We start from the raw sequence: 9,977 nt of genomic DNA on the forward strand, positions 1-9,977 counted from the left end.
ATCCCAGTGGAAAGAACGGGGCCATCAAAGAAGGAGGTACCTTTCTCTGAAGGGAGCAGAGAACTTCCACTTTGACTATGACCTTGTGTAAATATGATCAGAGTTGGTGATCTTAAAAGGCTTTTATAGCCTTGGCAATTCACGACTAGAGCCTTGGGAGATCACTGACACCATAAACAAGAGTGTCAAATAGTTAAGTCAACAACAGGAGTCACTATGTACTTACTTCTCATGTGGAATCTGTCCTTAGTGTGTTGTCCAATGTGAAGTAATGCTATAACTAGTACTGAAACAGTATTTTACACTTTGTGCTTCTGTGTGGGTGCAAACTGATAAAATCTTTACATAATATATAGTAAATCGATCTTCTGTATATAAAGATAATTGAAAATGAATCTTGATGTAAATGGAATGGGAGAGGGAGTGGGAGATGGGATGGGTGGGAGTGAGAGGGAAGTTATGGGGGGGGGAAGCCATTGTAATCCATAAACTGTACTTTGGAAATTTATATTTACTAAATAAAGTCAAAAAAAAAGGAGACTGGTCACAAACAGGGGATCTTGCAAGACTATCAGTAGCATTCTCAGCAGAGATGTTGAAAGCCAGAAAGAAGTGTTAAAAGAAACAAACCCATGTCCAGATACTAACATACCCAATAAAGCTGTCTTCCATTAATGAAAGAAATAAAGACATTCTCAGACTGAGGGAGTTTCATCGCCCCAATGTCTACCTTATAAGAAAAGCTGAGGAAGTTCTTTAAGTTGAAATGAAAGAATGCTGAGTTATAACATGAAAGTGTAAAACTCACTGGGAAATGTAACTACATAGTGAAATTTAGAATACTTTAATCCAAAATGGTGTTGTTTGAGTAACTTTTAACTCTAGAATAAAAGATAAAGAGAAAAATATTAAAAATGACTATTGCTGCAATAGTCTGTTAATGGCTACACAGAAGAAAAAGATGTTAAATGTGACTCCAAAGTATAAAATGTGGGGGGAGGAGAACATTGAATAGATTTTTATGTATGTTATTGAAATTTGATTGTTAATTTAAAATAGAATGTAATAAGTATATTTTATGTGAATCTACTGTAGCCATAAAGAAAAAACTGTAGTAGATACATAAAATATAAAGAGAAAAGAATCAAAGGCATACTGCTAATAAAAAATCAGCAAATCACAATGGAATACAAAAAGAGAAGAAAGGAACAGGGAACAATAAAATAGTCAGAAAAAATTTAAGAAATGACGATAATAAGTCCTTCACTATAAATAATTCTTTAAATGGGTTAGTTTTTCCAATAAACAGGTCCAGAGTTAATGAACTACCATATCAACAGCAATTCCTCTACTGAGTAGGTATCCAAAAGAAACTAAACCAGTATATTAAAGGATATCTTAATTTCCAGACTCTTCAGACATTTTTCAAAGTAGCTGAGATATATGGACTCAATCATCCATAAATGGAGAATGATTAGTGAACAAAATATATAATTGAATACTACTCAGCCTTAACAAAGAAGGAAATAGAAATACTCTATGATCTCACTTCTGTGTGGTCTTTTAAAGAGTCAAGTTTGTGTAAGGATAGAGTGAAACAGAGGTTTCAGGGTCTGGAGGTGAGGGTGAAATGATGAGCTGTAAATCAAAGAGTATAAATTTTAGTTAGGAAGAATATGATCTGGAGCTGTGTTGTGCAACATGGTGACCATAGTTAATAATGTATACTTGAGAATTGTGAAGAAAGTGGATTATAAATATTCTTACCACAAAAAGGATAGGCCTCTGAGATGATGGACACACTGGTTAGCTTGATTTCATCCCAATGCATGCATATATCAAGACAAAATTGTGTAGCACAAAAATCCAATTTTTAAAAAAACATTTATCTATTTATTTGAAAGGTAGAGTTACACAGAGGGAGAGGCAGAGGCAGAAACAGAGAGGTCCTCCATCAGCTTGTTCACTCCCCAAATGGCTGCAATGACCAGGGCTGGGCCAGGCCAAAGCCAAGAGCCAGGAGTTTAATCCAGGTCTCCCACGTGGGTGCAGGGGCCCAAGCACTTGGGCCATCCTCTAATCCCTTCCTAGGCACATTAGTAGGGAGCTGGATAATAAGTGGAGCATCTGGGACTTGAACTAGTGCCCACATGGGATGCTGTCACTGCAGGTGACGGCTTTAGCCACCATACCACAGCGGCCGGCCCCACACATATCCAATTTTTATAGATAAGTTAAAAGTTATAAGGAAGAACAAGATAGCAAAATAGATAAAAAGTAAGTGGCAACAATATGTTGCCTACAAGAACTACTTTAACTTTAAGGACACATATAGCCTGAATAGAAGAAAAAAGGGATAGAAAAAATATTCCATGGACATGATAATCAAAATGGAGTATACATTGTAAAAAAGTGTGTATCAGAAGAGCTAATATACCCATCATCTCACATGCTTTTTTTTTGGTGTGTGTAATGAGAAATTTTAAGATCCACGTTCTTTGCAACGTTGAAGGCTATAACACATTATTAACTCAGTGATTTTCCTTCCTTGCTTTTACCCAAAATTGGGGTTGCTAGACCACATGGCACTTCTATTTTGAATTTTTTGAAGAGCGTTCTTGGTTTTCATAATTGCTGATACAAGTTTTCCTTCCCATCAAGAGTTTGTACAAGGGTGAGCTTTTCTCCATGTCCTCCAATGCTTGTTATTTATTGTCTTTCTGATGATAGCCCTCTTAGCAGAGGGCTTAAAAATATTTTGTGATTCTTCAGGCTGTCTCATTATTTTGTTAATTGCTTACGTTTTAGTGCAGAAGCTTTTTAGTTTGATACTATTCCACTTGTCTGTGTTTGCTTTTATTACCTATGTTTTTGGCATCATGTCTGAAATATCATTGCCAAGGCCAACGTCATGAAGCTTTCCCCTTATGTTTTCTTCTAATAGTTTGTTAGTTTGAGATTGTAATTGGTTTTGAGTTGTTTTTTGTAGCATGGAGTGAGATAAAGATCAAATTTCATACTCTATGTGCAAATATCTAGTTTTCCTAGCACCAGTTGTTGAGACATCTTTCCCAGTTTTGTGTTTTTGGCACCTTTATTTATTGATGACTGGACAAAGAAAATGCTGTATATATAGTGAAATATTACTCAGGCCTGAAAAGGAATGATGTTCTGATATTTGTAACAAAGTTGATGGAATTGGAGATCATTATGTTAAGTGAAATAAGCCAGAGACAGACATGATATGTGGAATTTCATATATACATATGAATTTCATATATATATATATTTGAAATACATATACATGTAGCTGTAGCTTTAGATATAGATAAAAATGTGTGTATGCTGTATTATATATATATATATAAAAGACACCAGAGATACTCATAAATGTTATCTTTACTGACTCATGCCACATTTTGCTTGCATGTGATCAGAATCAATTAAAAAGCATGCCCATGTCCTCCAAGAGTAGCTTTTTTAAAAAGATTTTTATTTATTTATTTAACAGGTAGAGCTACAGAGAGAGGAAGAGACAGAAAGAAAGGTCTCTCTATTTACTCACTCCCCAAATGACCACATTGGCTGGAGCCAGGAGCTAGGAGTTTCTTTTGGGTCTTCCACATTGTGTCTACAAGCACTTGGACCATCTTCTGCTACTTTCCCAGGCTATAGGCAGATTGCTGCATTGGAAGAGGAACAGCTGGGAGATGAACTGGCACGCATATGGGATGCACCCATATGGATGAGTAACTTTTTTGATATATTGTCTTTGTTTAATTTAAAAAATGTATATATTTAAGGTATACACATGAGGTTTATATACACATACAAACATAGTTAAATGACTATTTTATTAAGTAAATTAACATAGTCATCTTTTTACTCAGTCCCATTTTTGGTGGTAAGAGTGCCTGAAATCTGTTCCCATTGCAAATTTCCAATATATAATACAGTATTATAATATGTAGTCTTGTGCTACATATAATTCTTTAAATTTTGTTTGTCATACACAACTGCAACCCTGTTCTGTCTTTTAAAATCCATGTGAGAAATACAGAGACAACCTCAGGGTTGTATACACACACACACACACACACAGAAAACCAGCTGCTGATTCACATATCAAATGCTCGCATTGGCTAGGACTTGGCCAGGCCAAAACCAAGATTCTGGAACTCAATCCAGGACTCCCACATGGAGCAGGGAGTCCAGCTACTTGAGTTCTCATCTGTTGCCTCCCAGGGTCAGCATTAGCAGGAGCTTATGTCAGAGTTTTCCTTCTGTGTTTTTCTTCTAGGAATTCAAGGCTTCAGGTCTTGAGTTTAGGTCTTTAATCTATTTTGAGTTGCTTTTGTGTATAGTCCAAGGGTCCAACTGCATTGATTTTCATGTGGATATTCAGTTTTCTCAACATAGTTTCTTAAAATACTATCCTTTCTCTGTTGTATCTTCTTGGTACCCTTGTTGAAACCTAATTGACCTGTGGTTGGATTTATTTTTGGATTCTTTATTCTGCTATATTGGTCTACCTGTCTGTTTTTGTGCAAATAGCATGTTGTTTTGATTAGGATAGTTATGATCCATTACAAGGCAAGCGTGCTCTCTTTCACTACTTCTACTTGACATAGTACTGAAAGTAGTAGCAAGAGCAACCAGACAAGAAAAAAAGATAAAAAACATTCATAATGGAGATAAAACTTCCTCGATGCAGATAACATAGCTCTATATGTATAAAGCATTAAAAATTCCACAAAAAGCTATTGAAATTAATAAATTTAGTGAAGTTGCAGGATCCAAACCAACATACATAAGTTGGCCACATTTCTTTACATCAATGACAATCTACCAAAAAAGGAGTTCAGGCAAATAATCTGATTTACAATAGCATCAAAAAGAAAATAATACCTAGAATAAATTTAGCCAAAGAGGGAAAAGGCTTACATAGTAAAAACTTTGAACTGGGGAAAGAAATTGAAAACAAAAAGAAATGAAAGATATCATGTGTTCATGGATTAGAAAAATTAATATTGTTAAAGAGTCCATATTACCCAAAGAAACTCACAGATTAAATTTAAAGCCTATCTATATATCGATCGTATTTATCACAGAAATACAATAAACTGTTCTAAAATTCACACAACCCTCAATAGCTAATGGAATCTTGAGAATGAACAAAATTGGAGATATCACACTTTGTAATTTCAAATTGTATTATACAGATTAAATAATTACCTAATAATAACTTTGAATGTAGTAAGGCTTATAATAGACTTTCCATGTTATTTCTTTCTTTCTTTTTTTTTTTCTTTTTGGACAGGCAGAGTTAGACAGTGAGAGAGAGAGACAGAGAGAAAGGTCTTCCTTCCATTGGTTCACCCTCCAAATGGCCACTACGGCTGGTGTACTGCACCAATCCGAAGATAGGAGCCAGGTGCTTCCTCCTGGTCTCCCATGTGGGTGCAGGGCCCAAGCACTTGGGCCATCCTCCACTGCACTCCTGGGCCACAGCAGAGAGCTGGACTGGAAGAGGAGCAACCAGGACAGAACTGGCGCCCCAACCGGGACTAGAACCCGGTGTGCTGGTGCCGCAGGCAGAGGATTAGCCTAGTGAGGCGCGGCGCCAGCCTCCATGTTATTTCAATGGTTATAAACCTCATACTGAACAACACCCCAAACTAGCTGTAGACATTGCTGTAGAACCTTCAAACTGGGTCTACTTCCTTAGTGCACAGAAAGCTGATCAGTGACATCTGGGTGGTGGAAGAAAGTAGGTCTTCATTGTCAAGCACAGAGCAAGGAGTCAAGCAGCTATTGCTTAATTTGATTGGTCAGCGATGCCATGCTCTTTAGGGAATTTATGGTGGCCAGGTGGGCTCCAGTTGGTCTGGGAGTTAAATGTAGGTGGCAACTACATTCTGCCTGGATCTGGAATTCCCCTACCCAAATCACCGCAGGATAGCATTGGCTATTAATGTTCTTATTTATTGGAGAAGCGAATGACTCTGAGTTTGGTGATTAAAACCTTGTAAGACCAGCTGGGCCACTCCCTTAAGTCAGTGAATTCCTTTTGATAAAAGGTTGCCAAGGACACCTTGGTCTAAGGGAGACAGACAAGAAGCTGGGTCCTGCTTTTACATTATAGGGGTTCAGTTTCACTACCTGAGCATGAAATCAGATACTATTTTTCACTCTCCAGCAAAATTAACTGCTTCTTTGATGCAAGCTATGTGACACTTTGCATCACTACCTAGTGATACCACACTCAGATTGCAGAGGACAATGCTGTGAGAGCTGAAACTGGAAACAAAACAAAACAAAACGGACAACTCAATCAAGAAGTGAGTCTTTTGGTGAAATGATATTTCCTGAAAATATCCAGAATTTAAAGAAAAAAACAGCTATTTTTCATTGTTAAACAAAATTCTCCTTTATGAACATATAATATTGCTTTCTTTTGCTTAATTTTAAGGGGAGTTTTTCCTATATAATTCTTTGAAACAGCACAGGGATTAAGGAATTGAGTAACGTGTTCTTCCACAAGATTATCTTTCTCTTAGTATATAGCTCCAGAGAAAAATAAAATGAACATTTGAGCACGAGGGAAAGGCCAGCAGGCATTGTATGAATAGGCACTAGGCTACTTTTGCATAAAGCAGTGATTTTGATGTAAACTTCTCTGCGTCTCATCTGATATTCTGCTCTTGGCAGCATTAACTGAGCTAAAATAGTGACTGACCCCCAGAAGCTGACAAAGGAATGTTTCAGAGAGGGGAAACTAATTTATTCTGACTGCTTGTCAAGCATCAGCCTAACTAGTCTCATCTTTTTGCCCTAAAAGGTGCAAGATTCTAACCTTTGCTTCTACAGCATCTGCATTAAATAACAAAATGGCAAAGTAGTTCCTATCCAGAGGAATATGCATTAGGACAGCACCATTAATAGCGGTGAGTACTTAAAAGCAGTGATCTTTTAAGATCAGGGGCCAGATGGTTAGATATGTTGACCTTCATTTCTCTCTTATTTGCCAAAAATCTTTTATTTTTTGATTCAAACTGATATATCAGGGCAGTGACTTAGTTCTCTAAATTTTGTATGTGTAGCAGAGCTCTTTCGTGCACTGTTACCTGTGACAGATTTTGGAGTAATAATGTGGCAATTACACTTCCCATGACTTTCTGCACAACAGGCTTGTGGGGGAACATGGGACTAGAGACTTGAGAAATTCTTTTAATCATAAGGAAATTCTTGAATAACTTCTTTTTTTCTGAAGTTCATGGTAATTGCACTTCATATGCTATTTGAATCAGTCATCTAAAAGGGCTGGTTTTGTGAACTGTGCCCTTGAATAGAGGGCATAGGATCTAGCATCATTCAGAAAATTAGATTGGATTATTTATTTTTAAATGTTATTTGAGGTATACAGATTTAGGAATATATATTGATCCTTCTCAATCTATGTTCCCTCCTGTCCACACTCCCACTCATCCTCCTCCTTCTTCTTTTATTCCCTCTCTTAATTTTTATGATAAACTTTCAGTATACTTTATACTCAAGAGATTAACCCTACACTAAGTAAAAAGTTCAACAAATAGTAACATGAAAAAAAAAACAAACTCCTCAACATTATATATGAGGGCTATAAAAATCACTGAAGCTCAGAATGTTAATTTTACTCCTAAACAATACATTTTGGCACTCTATTAGTTACCACATATTATAGAAAGCATATGGTATTTGTATTTTTTGGACTGGATTATTTTATTAAGTATAATGTTTCTAGTTGCATATATTTTATTGCAAAAGATAGGATTTCATCATTTTTCTGTGACTGAGTAGTATTCCATAGTGTATATATACCATAATTTCTTTATCCAGTCATCAGTTGATGGACATCTTGGTTGATTCCATATCCTAGCTATTATGAATTTGAGCTACAATTAACATGTGGGTACAGATAACTCTTTCATATGCTGATTTCTTTTGGTTTGGGTAAACTCCCAGGAGTGGGATGGCTGGATCATCTGGTAGATTTATTTCTGAGGTATCTCCATACTGTCTTCTACATTGGCTGTATCAGTTTATACTCCCACCAATAGTAGATTAGGGTATCTTTCCCCACACTTCTATGCCAGCATTTATTTTTTGTTGGTTTCTGTCTGAGAGCCATTCTACCTGGGATGAGGTGAAACAGGTGAAACCTAATTGTGGTTTTGATGTGCATTTCCCTGATGGCTAGTGATCTGGAGCATTTTTTCATGTGTTTGTTGGCCGTTTGAAATTCTTCTTTTGAAAAATGCCTGTTTAAGTCCTTTGCCCATTTCTTAACTGTATTGTTTATTTTGTTGTTGTTGAGTTTCTTGAGTTCTTTATAGATTCTGGATATTAATCCTTTATCAGTTGTATAGTTTGTAAATATTTTCTCCCATTCTGTTGATTGCTTCTTCACTTTGTTGAGTGTTTCTTTTGCAGTACAGAAGCTTCTCAATTTGATATAACCTCATTTGTTAATTTTGGCTTTGGTTGCCCATTGTCTGGGGTCTTTTCTAAGAAGTCTTTGGCTATACCAATGTCTTGAAATGTTTCCCCAATGTTCTCTAATAATTTGATGGTATTGGTTTGTAGATTTAGATCTTTGATGCATTGTGAGTTGATTTTTGTATAAAGGCTATGATAAAGGTCTAGTTTCACACTTTTGCACATGGGGATGCCATTTCCCAAAACCATTTGTTGAAGAGACTGTCCTTTCTCCAGGAATTAATTTCAGTGAAATGAAGAGCTCATTTCATGAAAACAAAAACAAAAACAAAACAAAATTGATACACCATTGGCCCGACTAACCAAAAAAAGAGGGAGAAAACTAAAATCAATAAAATCAGAGATGAAGAAGGAAATGTAACAACAGATACCACAGAAATAAAAAGCATCATCTGGAATTACTACAAAGACCTATATGACGAGTTGGAATATCTAGAAGAAATCAATGGATTCCTGGATACATACAATCTATCAGAATGAAGTCATGAAGACATAGAAAACCTAAACAGACCAATAACCAAGATGGAGACTGAATCAGTAATAAAGACACTCCTAACAAAGAAAAGCATGAGACTGGAAGGCTTCACTGCTGAATTCTACAGACATTTAAAGAAGAACTAATTCTAATTCTTCTCAAGCTATTAAAAACAATTGAATAGGAAGGAATCCTCCCAAACTCCTTCTATGATTCCAGCATCAGGTTAATTCCTAACTCAGAAAAAGATAACGATGGAGAAAGAGAACTATAGCTCAGTATCCCTGATGAACATAGAAGCAAAATCCTCAATAAAATGCTAGTTAATTGAATCCAACAACATAAAAGAAAGATCATTCACCTGGACCAAGTGGGATTTATCCCTGGTATGCAGGGAGCTGAACATCATTTGGAAATCAATAAATATGATACATCATATTAACAAACTGAAGAACAAAAACCATATGAGTATCTCAATAGATGCAGAGAAAGCATTTAATAAAAGACAGCATCCTTTCATGATGAAAACCTTAAGCAAACCGGGAATAGAAGGAACATATCTCAACACAATCAAGGCAATTCATGACAAATCTATAGCCAGTATCTCACTGAAAGGGGAAAAGTTGGAAGCATTTCCATTAAGATCCAGAACCAAGCAAGGATGCCTGGTTTTTTTGTTGTTGTTTTTTTTTTTTTTTTTTTTTTTTTTTTTTTTTGGGGGGGGGGTTGTGTTTATTTTGGTTTGGGTGATTTTTTTTAACTTTTATTTAATAAATATAAATTTCCTAAGTACAGCTTTTGGATTATAGAAGCTTCCCCCCCCCCCACCCCATAACCACCCTCCCACCTGCAACCATCCCATCTCCCACTCCCTCTCCCATCCCATTCTTCATCAAGATTCACTTTTAATTATTTTTATATGCAGAAGATCAACTTGGTATATACTAAGATTTCAACAGTTTGC

The sequence above is a fragment of the Oryctolagus cuniculus genome, chromosome 12, assembly GCF_051225735.1.
Source record: "Oryctolagus cuniculus isolate XC-2025 breed Fujian yellow rabbit chromosome 12, ASM5122573v1, whole genome shotgun sequence".
Lineage (NCBI taxonomy): Eukaryota > Metazoa > Chordata > Mammalia > Lagomorpha > Leporidae > Oryctolagus > Oryctolagus cuniculus.